The sequence below is a fragment of the Nilaparvata lugens genome, chromosome 4 (genome assembly GCF_014356525.2).
Source record: "Nilaparvata lugens isolate BPH chromosome 4, ASM1435652v1, whole genome shotgun sequence".
Taxonomy (NCBI): domain Eukaryota; kingdom Metazoa; phylum Arthropoda; class Insecta; order Hemiptera; family Delphacidae; genus Nilaparvata; species Nilaparvata lugens.
Window position 1 is genome coordinate 4669288 of NC_052507.1, and position 18073 is coordinate 4687360.

The following is an 18073-nucleotide window of genomic DNA, read 5'->3' on the forward strand; positions in this document are numbered from 1 at the left end:
TAATTACAACAGACAAAACATAGGAACGCCTTTTTTTGTAGCGCATTCTACCGACTCACCAGCGAAAGTAGAAGTGCAACTTTAAATTAACGAAACTTTTCTACTTGGCTCCTGAATTTCTTCGCAAAGAAAATACAATTCAGCTCCAGAGGATATTACGCAGCGAAACACTCTGGCGGAGTGAAAAATGGTCGGAGCAGATTTAATTAAATGCAGTATCGCCAATAGCTCATAATTCCTCCGCGCTACCAGGTCCCAGTGCACCATTTAAAACGTTCTATTTCATTTTAACTGTCATCAGTTCCTCGCACTGAATAGAAAGCTCTTTGGGAATCTGGAATTCTCAACACCATTACTATCTCTTGCTCCAACTTTTTCAACCTATCTCTCTTTGGTAGTGTTAATGTATATTGGAGAGAGTGTAGAGTTTAAAGAGTTATTATTGATTCTTTATCACAAATGACATTGTATTGCCAGGCCCTTGTTTCATAAAAACTTAGAAGTCCTGTAATACAGGAACAGCTGATTTTATCGGCTATATTGAGCATGTAATTGGAATGGTGATTCTCCTGTTGTATTACAGGACTTGTAACTTTTATGAAACAGGCCCCAGGTCTTGCAAGACCCATGGCATACTATAGTTTGTGTAAAATAAGTTGAGACTTGAAGAAATTACAGGGTTGCCAAATCGTGTAAATTGCAACTTTCTCAAATTTCCAATTCAACATCAGAATTGGATGTATAATATCATCCCCGATATCCTTGTAGTGCTAAAAACGTTTCAGGGTTGAAGGATTAAGAGAAAATTTAACATTTATGATAAAATTGGAAACAACGCGAAGATTTGTTTTTCTTTTGAATATCACTTCTCTCAGAATCATGTAGCTTCGTAATGTGTAATAATTTTATATCAAATCAACGGAGAAACTGTCTTCTTTCTATTGGTGTCTGGATAATTTTTATCCGACTCATAGATATTTTTTAATTGATAATTATGTTCGTCAATGTCGAGACATTTCTAGCAGAAAACATGAAATTTTCGACATGCTGGAAACTTTTTTGTTTCGAAAGATAAGTGATTGGTGAAAGCGAGAAAGTTTTTCAGGAATAATTGTTTCTTCAATTGTCAAAAGTAGTCAGAAGATCGTATTTTGGTCTCAATGAATTTTGAAGTTAGAAGAGTGGCTGCATAGTATGCATTCTGTACCAAATTCTATGCTGAAGGCTGGCAATAATTTACAAGATTATTTGACTGAATTATTTCAAACGCAATCAGCTGTTTGCCTCTAGAAAGGCTGTAAAGAAACACCGCTTGGATTATTCAAGGCGAGGTTGTCATTTTTACTATTATTATAATCATCTGGCTTGCAGTTGCTGAATTTTTCAATCGTTCTGTATTTTGAATTTTTTTATCCCAGCTATTGATAGCATATGGCGGCACACCATTCAGCAGCTATCTTTGACTTTGAAACTCCTGAGAGGCCAAAATATTTTTTTCCGAGTACGTTTGACAATTGGGAAAATAATTTCAATTATTTCTGAGAAACTTTCTCAGAAACTCGCTTTTATCACCTACTTATCTTTTGAAACAAAAAAGTTTCTAGCATGTCGAAAATTTCATGTTTTCTGCTCGTAATGTCTCGACATTGACGAACATAATTATTAATTGAAAAATAACTATGAGTCTGATAGAAATGATCCAGACACCAATAGAAAGGAGACATTCTCCCCGTTCTTTTGATATGGAATTATTACTCATTACGATGCTGCATGATTCTGAGAGAAGTGATATTCAAGAGAAAAACAAATCTTCGCGATGTTTCCAATTTCATCATAAAAATTAAATTTCCTTTTAATCATTCAACCCTGAAACTTTTTTAGCACTACTAAAATATCGGGGATGATATTATACATCCAATTCTGACGTTGAATTGGGAATTTGAGAAAGTTGCAATTTTACACGATTTGGCAACCTTGTAATTTCTTCGGATGGAGGGCCAAGTCTCAACTTGTTTTACACAAACTATAACTCTACATTAAAATGGAAACAAATCAACAATTGACATATTCAGAACAGGAAGTAAATGTGTAGATGAGTAGATAACTCTAGAAACAAAGAGTAGAACCTATTATTAATCAAACGATTGAGCTAGAAGAAGGAGAACCAAATTACAACGATAGAGACAACTGATACAAGATATAGATTCACTCTATGATAATATGGATATGAGAAAAAAGTTTTCTCTATGTTCATATGATAAAAATATTTACTATCACTTGAAAATACGAATAAATATGTTGATGATTCCATACCTCTATGAAGGAAATAGCTGATTCTGCCACTCTCCTTCGATGAAGTAAGTATTACATGACGTTTCTAAACTTTTTCGTTCACAGTCCTGCAAGCAAAAAAATATTCATATTTGATGAAAACACAAATATGTTGTGAAATTCTACACAGTTTTATCCCGTACACGACCATGATTTCGTGACCACACCGGTCACATTTTTAGTTAACTGTCAACTGGAACGGTTCTACAATATTGACAATGACTCAGTCGAATTTATTATTATAATTTTGTATTATTATCGAATTGTGTATGGATTTCTGAACTCTTTTCTGAATATTTTATATCATTTAGAAGCATTACCATTCTTTATTGTTATTGTATTTCAAGGATAGTTCTTTTGATCTCATACACTTTATTCAATTATTGTATTTTACAAATACAGATTCGAAAAGTTAGAACTTAATTTCACTGTTGTATATCCATACTTTTTCACTGTTAAAATTAAACTTGAATTTTAAAAAACACTTTTGAAGTGAAAATACACAATCCAACAACAGGTCGAAACGATCGTCACTACAAAAGTAAGTGTTTTTTTAACTTCAAAAGTGTTTTTTTTTTTTAATTCAAGTTCAATTAATTTCAGATAGTGTTTGAATGAATCAGTTTTCAGATAGTGCCAAGTTTAGTTTGAGATATGAGATTGGGAAGCACATATTGGTACTCCATATGATAGAGGGAAACCAATAACTGAAGCCAATGACTCTGAAACCTGATTGAACATGACTGATATATATATATATATATATATATATATATATATATATATATATATATATATATATATATATATATATATATATATATATATATATATATATATATATATATATATATATATATATATATATATATATATATATATATATATATATATATATATATATATATATATATATATATATATATATATATATATATATATATATATATATATATATATATATATATATATATATATATATATATATATATATATATATATATATATATATATATATATATATATATATATATATATATATATATATATATATATATATATATATATATATATATATATATATATATATATATATATATATATATATATATATATATATATATATATATATATATATATATATATATATATATATATATATATATATATATATATATATATATATATATATATATATATATATATATATATATATATATATATATATATATATATATATATATATATATATATATATATATATATATATATATATATATATATATATATATATATATATATATATATATATATATATATATATATATATATATATATATATATATATATATATATATATATATATATATATATATATATATATATATATATATATATATATATATATATATATATATATATATATATATATATATATATATATATATATATATATATATATATATATATATATATATATATATATATATATATATATATATATATATATATATATATATATATATATATATATATATATATATATATATATATATATATATATATATATATATATATATATATATATATATATATATATATATATATATATATATATATATATATATATATATATATATATATATATATATATATATATATATATATATATATATATATATATATATATATATATATATATATATATATATATATATATATATATATATATATATATATATATATATATATATATGCATATGCATACATAGGCCAAAATTATAAAAAAAACATAATTTTAAACTTAATATTTCAAATACTAATAGAATTTAGAACGTTCTGGAGCCACTGACACGCATCTTCTCCAGCATCATGGAGGGCCGACAGCCCTCCATGATAGGAGTATTGTGGACACTCAGATATAAGGTGGTTCATTGATTGGATTTGTCCACATTGGCACAGAGGATCAGATGTGTATCCCCATGCTGTCATCAGCTCAGCACACCTTCCCACCTGCGTCCTGAACCGGTTAAGGCCACACCACTCTCTACGTCTCAGCTGGGTGCCAGGAACAATGTCATTTGGGTCATCCACAAGGCCTTTGTTCCTGACCTCTCCCTGCAACCATCTCAGTCTCCATAACTCCCTTGCACTTCTAATTTCCTCTTGCTCGTCAAGTCTCAAGTATCTTCTTGACTTGAGGCGCCTTGGTGGAGGGTTAGCCAAATCTCTTGAGACTGGGAGATCCTCATGAATGTGTTGTAACTGGGAAATGAACTTGTTCTTCTTCTCCAACCTTCTGAGATCTGGAGGCATGATGTTACTGAGCACAGGCAACCACTCAGTCTCTGTTGGTCTCAATGTCCCACTAATCTTCCTCATAGTTTCATTGAAAACTGTATCAATTTTCTCAACATGTCTGCTGCGAGCCCAGACAGAAGAGCAGTACTCCCCTGTGCTGTACAGAAGTGCAAGACTTGATGTTCGAAGGGCATTCATGTCACAACCCCAGGTTGTTCCCGCAAGTTTGCTGATGATATTTAGCCTTGTCTTCAGTTTATCTCTCAACCCCTGCAGATGTTGTCGATATGTGAGGGATCTATCAAGTCTGACTCCTAGGTAACGGGGAGCTTCCTGATGAGATATTCTTTTGCCACATAACCTGAGATCAATTGTCTTTTTTGCATGCTGGTTACTGAGATGGAATATTGTTGAGACAGTTTTGGACGGGTTTGGCTTCAAGAACCACTGCTGGAAGTATTCTGCCATTAACTCTAAGTCCTCATTCAACACAATTTGGAGCTGATCAAAATTTCGACCTTGAGTAACAAGCCCAATGTCATCGGCATAAATAAACTTGCGTGATTGAGTAACAGGCAGGTCTGCAGTGTAAACATTGAACAAAATTGGTGAAAGAACCGATCCTTGAGGTAAACCATTTTGTAATCTTCTTATAGTGCTGAGTTTACCATAAAGAGACACTCTGCATGTACGGTCTCTCAAAATAGCTCCAAAGAGATTGACGGTTGCCTTGCATTTCAGGATCCTTGCTAACTTCAGAAGAAGACCAGATCTCCACACTGTGTCATATGCTGCACTAAGGTCCAGAAATACGGCTCCTGATTTGAGGTTTCTCTCAAACCCATGCTCAATGTAAGTTGTGAGCCCCAATACTTGTTCCTCACAACTCCTACCCTCCCTGAAACCAGCCTGCTCCTCTGGCAAACACTCATCCATTCTGCTCCCTACTCTTGTCAGTAGGACTCGTTCAAAAAGTTTGTACACAACTGACAACAGGGCTATTGGTCTATAGCTTTTTGGATCTCTTTGATCTTTTCCTGGCTTCAATACTGCTACGACCTTTGTTTGTTTCCAGGATTTGGGGAGCTCAGCTCTAGCCATTACTTCAGAAAAATACTTTGAGAGCCACATTATAGCTTTTGGTCCCAAATTCTTGATAAACTCAGGCAGAACTCCATCAACTCCTGGTGCTCTATTGCCTTTCATCTTTTTAATGGCAGCTATAATCTCTTCAGAACTTACCAACTCAGCCAAAAAGGATTGTTGCATGCAGTTTTTCAGCTCCTTCTGTAGTTTCCGCTTCATTTGAGCTTTCAGCTTTGGGGGCACATCTATATCACCATTTTCCTGGAAGATGTCAGCTATTTGATCAGGAGTCACATCCGCTCTTTTTATGGATCTTGTGTTCCCACTCAGCTTTCGGAGTAAACTCCATGATTTTCTGCTGGAGTGAGTGAAATCCAGACTCTGCATGGCTTCCATCCAACGATTGCGTCTTCCTTCATCCAAATTTTTTATCAGGCTATTGGCAAGCTCATCAGTTGGTGAAACTTTATATTCAGCAAGTAAACCATCACATTCTGCATTCCAACATGGGACATAATTCTTTCTATGGCCTCTTGGAATAGATCTCTTTGCAGCCATGAAAAGCAGTCTGCTGAACCTTCCATAGTTTGATATGTTGATAGGGATTCTGGAAACTGTTTTTTCCACTTCTTCAGTAAACTTTGCCCAAACTGCCTTACGGAGATTCCACCTTGGAAGTTCAGGATTTTGAACACATGGCAACCTCATGCCAATCTCTAAAACCACCATGCTATGTTGACTTCTAGGGAATCTTGATTCAACTGATCTTGTCACATGCAAAGGTCTACCTTCCCTATTACATGACACAAAGCACAGATCTGGAGTGGTAGAAGTTCCCCATCTGGCAGAATGAAAAGTGCTGCCTTGTTTAGCATCATATTCCAAGTGAAAATCATTTACTTCAGCCCATCGAATCAGACTCTCACCATCCCTGTTTTCAGTTCTGTAGCCCCACAGAGGGCTATGAGAGTTGAAATCGCCAGCATATATGCACGGATGTGCAGCATGAGGGAGGGCAGGGTTCTCCCATTCTTCCCCAGGGGGTTTGTACACATTGAATATACTCAGCCCTCCGTATACTATGCCTATGGCATGACTATTTCCATTTAAACCACTACAATTAGAAGCAATATTCGATGTAACAAATGTGGCAATTCCATGCTTATCATGATTTAAACTGTTAACAAGTGTATAGCCTGGAATCTTCAGCTTGTTATCCAAATTCACTGCTACATGTGTTTCTTGAATCAGTATGATGTCAATTTTGAGATCTTTACTCATTTTTCCACAAATTTCTCCTTTAGCTCTTGTCATGCCCTCAATATTAAGTTGTGCTATTCTAAGTAAGTAACTATCTGGATTGCCCTGAAAAGGACTTTGGCCTATGTAGCCGGGAGACATTACTGGAATGTGTCCGGCTTGCAAAAAATGAGCTTCAAATTGATGTCAACTATTTTTGAAGTTATGAAAAGAAAAAGTTTTTTTTTAAAGTGAATTCTCATGAAGAAATTTTAAAGGCAAGTCAAGATGTTTAGATGTTAGATGTTAGATGTTCAGATGTTTAGATGTTTTGATGTTTTGATGTTTAGATGTTTAGATGTTTAGATGTTTAGATGTTTAGATGTTAAGATGTTAAGATGCTTAGATGTTTAGATGTTTAGATGTTTAGATGTTTAGATGTTTAGATGTTTAGATGTTTTGATGTTTAGATGTTTAGATTTTAGATGTTAAGATGTTTAGATGTTCAGATGTTCAGATGTTTAGATGTCTATATGTTTATATGTTTGTATTTCACCGGATCTCGAAAACGACTCTAACGATTCTCACGAGATTCAGAACATAGTAGGTTTATAATACTATAAAGATTCGATTGCACTAGGTCTCATCCCTGGAAAAACACATCGCTGAAGCACATTAAAAGGATAATTATTATTAATCTTTGGAAAAACAGCTGATAATAATTATTCCGTCGTCTGTTGATGATGAAAGTGAGTGAGCGAGCTCATGTGTGTGGGACTGTGTCAAAATTATGACTCAGCTGTTAAACTTTTTCAATCATTTAATCAGGTACTAAGTGCCAGTTGCAAAAAAGTCTGTATATATCCTGATTAATTCCAGTAGATCCATCTTTTCGAAATAGTCTTCTCTGATTTGGTTCTTGTGAAGTTATTCAGGATTGAAGTTTAACCGGCTTTTGTGCAACTTGGCCTTTGTGAGGGAAATTTTTGCATTGCTCTGGGAATTGATTTACTGTGATTGGATAGAACATTTCTGTATGAATGTTATTATAATTTCTTCTTCCGTAATAAATTGTTTATGCTTTTGTACCCCGGAGCGAAGCTCGTTCCCCGATATTAGATATGAAGCTGGATATCCTTTAGAATTATTTACAGTTTCAATGTGCATCACAGCTGAATTGATATGAAGCTACAATATCCGTTCAATAATGTACATTTTCATTTTAATGTACAATTTTTGTACATTTTCAGTGATGATTGAAAATTATTAGAATTTATTCATTTTATTATTTATTACTCTATTTATTTTATTTATTTACATTGGAAGATAAATAATAAGATAGTCCTTGTGCTATTTTTCTTCCGAATTTATAGATGACAAAGTCCAAGATAAGGTTAGAATTTCACTTGTACAATTTTTATAAAATTCTAGTCCAAAATAAACATGAAAACTATAAATTTTGAATTTATATGGCTCGAATTGATGAATTTATTAGAAATATTCCACTCAATTACTACTTATAACGAGTAATATTGAGTTATTTAAGAAAATTTGGAACCATTCAAGAAACACAAACTTATTTACAGTTTTAATGTACATCACAGCTAAATTGATATGAAGCTTGATATCCGTTAACCAATGGTGACCCATCTGGAAGCCACACTCAGAATGACATCTTGCAAGTTTTGCATTGTCAGCAACTTTGGCAATTACATCAAGGCATCGCCTATCAACGTGTTTGCCCGTTCGCCACAGCTGTTTGGACAATGACCCTCTAACCTACTCTGAAAGTTCTACAACTTATATTATCACCAGTGGTTCACAACTTATATTATTACTAATAGTTCACAACTCAAGTTTAGAGTTGAAGTCTCATGGATACTCGATTAGATTGGAAATCCATCGTGCTTTAATTCTGAGTGGAGCATTTAAGCAATTTGAAGACGAAGATTATACGTACTCAGTATAATTGAAATGCCATCATTCCTTGATGTATGGTAAAGGAAAGAATTGGTTCACAAACGTACGGGATGAAAATTCACGAATGACACATAATCACGTCTCAACTACTGGTCTGATATACTAGTTCTACGAGTTTCTTAACTTTATCCGAACAATTACCATTTCTTCCATTATTGCTATACAAATTGTGAATGTTCCAGAACGCCATATTTCTATTTCATACAAATGAGTAGCCTATATGTCTTCCTTCTACATCTGTCTTGAAACTTCCCAGTTAGTTCTAAGTAGTTCCACAGACTTGTACCTGGATTTTCTAAGTGGCTGTAATCCATAAACTTGGGTCTCTGCTTTTCCATCTTGACTGAATATCAGTTCGAACTGCCATGGTGGTTGAATGAGAAGCTCATATTCTATTTAGATTGAATATTCTATTCGTGCAAACCTTAATGTTCTTCGTTTTTCTTAGACGTTTTAGTCTACAAACTTGGTTTTTTCTATTGAATTTTGACTGAAATTCAGTTCGAACAGCCAACCTGGTTGAGTGAGAAGCATATAAATCTATTTTATTCAAGAGGAATATCTCAATGTAAAGGCCTAAAGACTTGGATATTCCTAGATTTTCAATTTAATCTATCAATTTCAATCTACAAACTTTGATTCCTCTATTATATCTTGACAGAACTCCAGTTCAAACTTCCAGCGTGGTTCAGAGCGTTCGAAACCAATAGGAAGCATATTATTTTTTATTCAAAATGTATTTTAATTTGTTCAGACGTGGATATTCCTTGATTTTCTTCGGAATTTCAGTCTACAAACTCAAATTTTCCTTATTTCATCTTGACAGAACTTCAGTTCAAACTAGCGTGGTTGAATGGGAAGCACATATCTCATTTAGAAGGAATATTTCACTTCTACAGACTTGGATAATCCTGGATTTTTCAAGTAGTTTTAGTCTACAAACTTAGATTTTACCTACTCCATCTTGTTTAAACTCCAGTTCGAAATGCCAGCGTGTATGTATAGGAAGCGAATGTTCTCTAATGAATATTTTGTTTGTACAGACTTTGATATTCCTGGATTTTCTCAGTAGTAGACCTATTAGTCTACAAACTTAGATTTTATAGTTATTTCGTCTTGACAAAACCTCAGTACAAACTGCCAGCGTGTTTGTATGGGAAGGAAATATTCTCTTATGAATATTCTATTCATACAGACTTCGATATCACTTCATTTTCTTAGAAGTTTCAGTCTACAAACTTAGGTTTCACCTACTCCATCTTGACTTAACTTCAGTTCAAAATGCCAGCGTGTTTGAATTAGAAGAAAATATTTTCTTATGAATATTCTATTTGTACAGACTTAAATATTCCTGGGTTTTCTCAGAAGTTATAGTCTACAAACTTAGATTCTCCCTATTTTATCTTGACAAAACTTCAGTTCAAAATGCCAGCGTCTTTGTATAGGAAGCAAATATTCTCTTATGAATATTTTATTCGTACAGACTTGAATATTCCTGGATTTTCTTCAAAGTTTTAGTCTACAAACTTAGATTCTCCCTATTTCATCTTGACAAAACTTCAGTACAAACTGCCAGCGTGTTTGAATGGGAAGCAAATATTTTCTTATGAATATTCTATTCGAACAGACTTGAATATTCCTGGATTTTCTTCAAAGTTTTAGTCTACAAACTTAGATTCTCCCTATTTCATATTGACAGAACTCCAGTTTGCACTGCCAGCGTGGTTGAATGAAAAGAATATTCCATTTTAGTTAAAAGGAATATTTTATAAGTACATACTTGGATATTCTTGGATTTTCTTAGAAGTTTTAGCATACAAACTTAGATTCTCCCCATTTCATCTTGACTGAAATTCTCTACACAATGCTAGCGTGGTTGAATAAGAACCATATATTCCATTCATAATTAATATTTTATCCGTACAAACTTCAGTATTCCAGGATTTTCTTCGAAATTTCAGTTTATAAACTCAAATTTTCCTCTTCCCATCTTGACAGAACTCTCTCTCCTACTGGCAGCGTTGGTTAAATGGGAACCACTGTAGAATCTCGAAGTGACTCTGCTGTCAGTTTGAAATGAAACTCACTCAGAACTACTAAGCTTCATTTCAGTTGCAACTCGCTCGACGAATTCATTATTTTCGGGTCCGAAACTTGTTAGCCAAGAAAGTCGGCCGAATGAGGAATGAGTCATCACAGCTTGTTAATATTTTAGAGCTTTATTATCTTGCACATTAAACCGAAACTCCCCTCCCTACCCTAACACTACCAATTCCAAGCTCCTCCCCCACCCTCCTACTTCTCAAAACCCCTGTCAGCACATTTTCCTTCCAAGCGATGAAAAGAAAAACGCGGAAGCTATAATTCTTCAGCCAAGACGGTTAACCAAGAGCTTTAGAAAGATGCCTATTCTTTCCCACGTTCTCACCAACTTTCTTCACATTTTATCCTTCACTTCCGTTGAGTTTTCTTTCCCTGTCTATTTCCAGATCATTTCTTCCACGCCATTTCCTATCTCTGAACTTGTAGCCTGTATTTTTGGGAGTGATAGATATTTTTCTCACGTTCTCCAATAATTATCAGAAATATCGAAGAACTATAGTGACGTCCACGTTATAATGGCAGTGTTTGTTTAGCAATGGTACTGCTATCCTTGTCTATCATTCAACAGAGCGGATAGCGCTATCTCTTTCTCGCTTTGCTCTGTTGCCAGATACATCAAATCGAATAAACTGTATTATAGTGAGGTCCACGTTTTCATTACAGCATTGGTATTTCTATCCTTGTTGGATCCACGGAAAACAACCTCTATAGTGAGGTTCACGTTATAATGGCAGTGTTTGTTTAGCAATGGTACTGCTATTCTTGTCTATCATTCAACAGAGCGGATAGCGCTATCTCTTTCTCGCTTTGCTCTGTAGCCAGATCGTCTTTCAACAATGTAGAACTAATAATTAATTAACATAATATTTCATCTCAATTATGAAAATTCATCATTTAATTATCAAAAAATATCATTTCTTGCTCGATAAAATATAATTGATTCACTTTTTTTCATGTATTTGAACACGACATGCAGTCAATTATCAAGTAAATATTTAGAAACTTTTACTTACTGACTGAAGTACTTTCGATCGTCTAGCGACTGTTCAATAGTCAATTAGACTGTTGAATTGATCGATAGACGATCGAAAGTACTTCAGTCAGTAAGTAAAAGTTCTTAATGATTTACTTAATTTAATAATTGACTGCATGTCGTGTTTAAATACATAAAAAAAGTGTGTTAATACATAGCAGCTCGGAATGGATCAAGAAACCATCACCTGTTAACGAGAATGAACAGTTAATATTACATCAATAAACCTGTATCAGCTACCGTCTATTATAGAAGGCATTGCCAAGACAATCGGCAATGTTTTTCTTCTATCTTTCTCCACTGCCATTATAACTTGGACCCCACTATATAACGTAAGAGTCTAAAATATTCTACTATGAGTTCCACCTTATAATAGTAGTGGAGAAGTGAAGAAAAACAATCAGCTTTTGAACGACCAATCAGAAGCCGAGTTATATTGTAGCCACGCCTCGTATCCCCTCTCTTCTTCTTGATTGGTCGACAACATACATGCAGGGTGATTCTTAATTTTCTGCCTGTAGGTGACAGCAGCTACTGGCTCATGTTTAGAGACTTGGACGTTGATTATTGTCTGATAGACTATATAATGAGGGTCACGTTATAATGACAGTGGGGAGAGATAGAATAACAGCGTTGCCGATTCTCTGCCCTACAACTGCAATTTATTATCATACAAAGTGGGTGAGAATAATTATGGAAACAGCCAAATTTTTATTCTACAGGGATGATTTGACAGTAAGTTCCATGAAGATACTATTCGAATGAAAAAATCTACTTTCAAGTCGCTTCAAAACTTTGTCCGCCACGTTGGATTCGTCTCCTGAATACAACTTTATTTCGAATCCACATCTTGAATGAAACTTCATTTTTTCAAATGGGGACTTGGTAATGTGCTACATAGACTAGATACAGAATTTCAGGAGAAAATGTTGCGCATACAGGACAGTCTGTATGAACTCTGAAATAGTATCAGTTCTTTCAAATGAATGGGAAAATTATAGAAATAGCATGCACTGAATTCCAGCTAACTAAATGATAAAACCTAACAATTTTATGTTCTCATGCACTTCCAATGTTATTTTTATATCCTGAAAAAGGACGGAGGAGTGAGTCAGTTTTGTAGTCCAACGAACTTGACCTGTGGAAAGGCTCAAAGAATACGTGTTCAAAATTTGAAGCCGATTGATCAAACTATACTAAAGTTGTCCAACGAACTTGACCTGTGGAAAGGCTCGAAGAATACGTGTTTAAAATTTGAAGCCGTTTGATCAAACTGTACTAAAGTTGTCCAACGAACTTGACCCGTGGAAAGGCTCGAAGAATACGTGTTTAAAATTTGAAGCTGATTGATCAAACTGTACTAAAGTTGTCCAACAAACTTGACTTGTGGAAAGGTTCGAAGAATACATGTTCAACATTTGAAGCCGATTGATCGAACTGTACTAAAATTATTGTAAAACATACCCACAGACGGCCTTGTGTCAAAAGTGAAAACTCGCTAATGCTCGTTCAATTATAATCTGGAAATACGAGGAAGAATATAAATCTATTGAACTATGAGTAAATAATTAGCTATTCTAAAGCAAAGCTCTTTTGCATTGTGTCCTTGTGTCAGAAGTTAGAACTCGCTAGCGCTCGTTCAATTGGTATAATTAGAAGATACGGGAAGGAGAATAAATCTATTGATCTATGAGTAAATTAATAATAGCAAAGCTCTTTATAGCTTTAACTGAACTTCTCAATATAAAACTAATGGTTTTTTCCTTTTGAACTTTTCACCATACAATGATTATAATTATTTAGGAGTCCGATCCTACAATATTTATTCATTTATTTATACATTGATACATACAATATCATTCTCAACTATTGATGATTGGGGGAGGGAACAACAGGCTTAAAGCCCAAAACTGTTCCTTTCCTAAATTTAGATACAAATTGACCAAATTTCATAATTATCAAATTATCAATCGATAAGTGAATAATGAAGTGAATAATTCAAATGAAAATTATTCGTTGTGAAAACATAATCATTTTCCAATCACTATTCCCACAGAATTATTTGTTGTTGATTATAATAATAGAGAAACAATAGCATAAGTAGATATCCCATGGTATAGGGTGTTTATGTCTCAACTTTTTCTGTTATCTCAAGCCGATAGTCCACGTAGTTCTTTCCCATAAAGCTATGTGACGCTGGCAGTCTCTCATATTGTGCCGTTCATACAATCTCACCCGGCCAAAACAGTAAAAATCGACAATAATCGTCAGTAATCGGCTTGAGATAACAGTAAAAGTTGCCACATGAACGCCCTATACCATGGGATATCTACTTACGCTATTGTTTCTCTATGCTATAATTATTCTCCATGCACACGGACTTATCGTCCAAGCATGGAGTTTTTCATTTACTTTTCACTTGTTTCTCATATCAATATTACAATCTAATATATTGCGTTTACTTTTTTATTGCCACAGGAAGTACTTACTTCCTATACTCTCTCGTTATTTCCGGAACACAAATAGAAAAATAAATAGAGTTCCTCTTGTATCAACATCGTTCAGAATCGTTTACCGTTTCAAGTCCAAATAATAACCAATCTAAGTGAACCGTTTGAAGTCCAAAATAATAACCAATCTAAAGTTGCAACAGAATTTGAACTAGGCAGATCATACAATATTTTACTTGTGTAGCAGCAGCCCTGTGAAATGAGAAACAGCCTTGTTTTCCAGTGAAGCGAGGGTAGTTAAAAAGTTAGATTACTCTTTACTCGAGCCCCGTTCCACAAGCAACTGTTGCTTTATGAAAACGATAGAGTTGCCTCCTGTTGAATTGTGATGGGGGGGTTCCAAAGTCTCTCCCAGGTGGATAGTTGAGATTGATATTGTTTTTAATTCAACCGAGTTGCTATTGACAACATTAAGTGCCGGTTGCACGTACGTCGGTTAAATTTTAATCGTGATTAATTCCACGAGATCCAATCAGAGAAGCCGTCTTATCAAAAAGGCCTCCTCTGATTCGTTCTCGTGAAATTAATCACGATCAAAATTAAACCTACGTACGTGCAACCGGGCCTAGGGGTTGAATTTGAAGAAGAATGATAGGCCTACCAGGGAACCGAACAGTGCTCCTCTATGTCCAGTTTGAATTGATTGTCTCCAATTCATCCGGGTGATTCAAATTATTGAGAACATATTAGAAGTCGTATTTAAACATAAACGATTCTCACTCACTGTGTCAAGTAGCCTACGTCTACTGAACTCAACCGTGATTGGATGGCTCACAGCCGGTTGCACAAAATTCTGTCAACTTTTAATCCCAATTAAATGCCACGAGAAGCAATCTTATCGGAAAAACCTTCTCTGATTTGTTCTCGTAGAATTCTATCATGACCAAATTTTACAGACTTTTGAGCAACTGAGCCTTAGTATTCACTAAGCATGATGTTTACTGTCAAAAGACAAAAATTGGAGTATATAGGACACATTATGAGGAATGAAACTGGGTAGAAGTTACTGAAATGTGTACTACAAGGTGATGTTTTTGGCGGGAGAGGCGTTGGTAGGAGGCGAATTTCCGGGTTAAAGAATTTGAGGACATTATATATTATTGAATTTGAGATCGATTATAGCAGCTTGTTACCGTATTTTACCAAAGGATGTTTAACTAAAACTGTTCGTGAATATGATCAATTAATACTTGAAGGATTGCATTCATCTTTGAAGCTTTTTCATCCTCCAACAAGAGAAATTGTGATGAAGGTAGCCCTCAAACTAAGTCTTAACTAACTGGTAGTTCTGTGAACACTAGACCACAAGCAGTATTCTCATCCACAAGTACCCGATTGAAACTATAGACCTTATGGAAATACAGCAATAGACTGACTTCTCCACACATCTGTGTAATCACTTGTCAGCTGATTTATGATGAATAATTATATATTCTGATTTTTACTCTAATATTGGCGTATGAAGGAGGCTTCTTTCCCCTTTTATATTATCCTTGAAGTGCAAAAATTTCCAAAAACCTTGTATATACGTCGACGCGCAATTGAAAAAAGAACATACCTGTCAAATTTCATGAAAATCTATTACCGCGTTTCGCCGTAAATGCGCAACATATAAACATTTAAATATTCGAACATTTAAACATTTAAACATTAAGAGAAATGTCAAACCGTCGACTTGAATCTTAGACCTCACTTCGCTCGGTCAACTAAGCTCAAATTCATAGAAAGTTTTCAAACTAACGTTTTTGAATGAAGTGATAGAACTGTTTCTCAATAATGTGTAATGTGTTTATCATGCTGTATCAATACAAGAGCTTCATAAAGAATAATTGAACCGTAAATATCCAGTGTAATAATAGTCTGAAAAATGATTGAATCATAATTGATTCAGTAAAAACACTTCTCCTGGGCTACTTTTTAGCAGATTAATGAAAACAATATAACAATCTTGAAGTACCCTTTATTTTTTAAAAACTTTATTATCATTCCAAAGTTTTTAAAAAATAACGGGTACTTCAAGATGTTTAAATTGTTATTATTAATTTGATTTAGTGCTACAATCAAGAATTTCCTGTTATCATTCATGGAACAAGAATATAAATTGGATTCAAACATATCAATAAATCAATTCCAAATGTTTTGAAGTTGAGAAGGTTAGGAAACTAGTCCATCATACAAAAATTAACCAGTCTCTAAACATGAGCCAGTTACTGCTGCGATCTACAGGCAGAATTGAGAATCATCCTGTCGACCGATCAGAAGAAAGAGGGGAGCGGCAAGGCGTGGCTCCAATATGAACTCGGCCTGTGATTGGTGGTTCAAATGCCTTGCTCATCTTTCCAATATTCCATCCTCCATCTTGTTCTATCTAACTTTCTATCTATCTATCCTGTCCATATTGGGTCTATCTTGCTCCGGACTCAGATAGTTGATTTTTTTAAACAAGAATGAACAGTTATAATACCACTCCGGATAAACCAGTATTAGCTATCTTCCAAAGAAGGCAGTGTCATCAAGGCAGAGAATCGGGAACGCTGTTCTCTTTCAATTCAATCCAATTCAAATTTATTTTTCATGTTATGCATCGTATATAATACAATATTAACACAAGTCATAAACATCACATCATAAATACATTACAAATGTTACTACAATATTTATATAATATAGTCTAAATCATTGAAAAAATAAGTTAATATCACAGTTGGATGAACCAAAAAACAGTGGAATCAATAGTCTCCAATTCTGAAAAGTTGCAGATCATAGAATTAAGTGGCATTTTTAGTTTTTAATTAACCATAATTCAATTTATTACTTGTAATGGCTAAACAATGGTAAGCAAAGACACATACATCCAAATTCTAACATTCATTTACAAAGTAAGACTTATCTTTCTCTACTACCTGTATAACGTGGACTTCACTATAGTAATTTCGTTTCACAACCAGCTTTACAACATGCTCCTAAAATCTATTCATGATTTGACATTGACATGAAATGATTGAGCTTAGAATTAACAATAGTTATTTGTGCAACTAGTGCGCAAAGTGACAGTTTGCTGCACCGAAAGAAACGTTTACGCCCGAGCCGTAGGCGAGGGCGGAATTGTTTCTTGAGTGCAGCAGAGGAACTTTGCGCACGTATTTCACATCAAGTTTTTCCTACAGTTACCATTGAATATGAAAAGTGGGTAATCATGGGTAAAATTGCCTGAAATGCATCAAATGTTTTTCTGTGTAATTTTATTATTGATAAAAACCTTAATTTATTGTCAAATTGAATAGAAATGTTGTCCTTGGTTATAATATCTAATACTAATAATTAGCGCGTTGTGCTTGGTTGCACCTCTGCTCACTATAGCAGCCACAGCAGTCACTGTTACCAACTTCATTTTGATTTTGCTGCACTGTTGCTCCATATAACCTACTAAGTATTTTGCGTTGCCATGTTGCAAATCTGGAGTGCAGAAAAATTTTTCCCGCACTAGAGC

General features: G+C 33.8%; 1 protein-coding gene across 2 annotated transcripts in view; it reads right to left on the minus strand.

Annotated features, from left to right (window-relative positions):
* The window catches only part of LOC120350775 (UV excision repair protein RAD23 homolog B-like), a 259105-nt gene that overhangs the window by 176508 nt on the left and 64524 nt on the right, over positions 1-18073 (minus strand). For both annotated transcript variants that reach the window (XM_039425554.1, XM_039425553.1), the window contains exon 2: positions 2314-2399. The gene's annotated coding sequence lies outside the window, so the exon portion shown is untranslated. The remainder of the gene's footprint in view (positions 1-2313; positions 2400-18073) is intronic.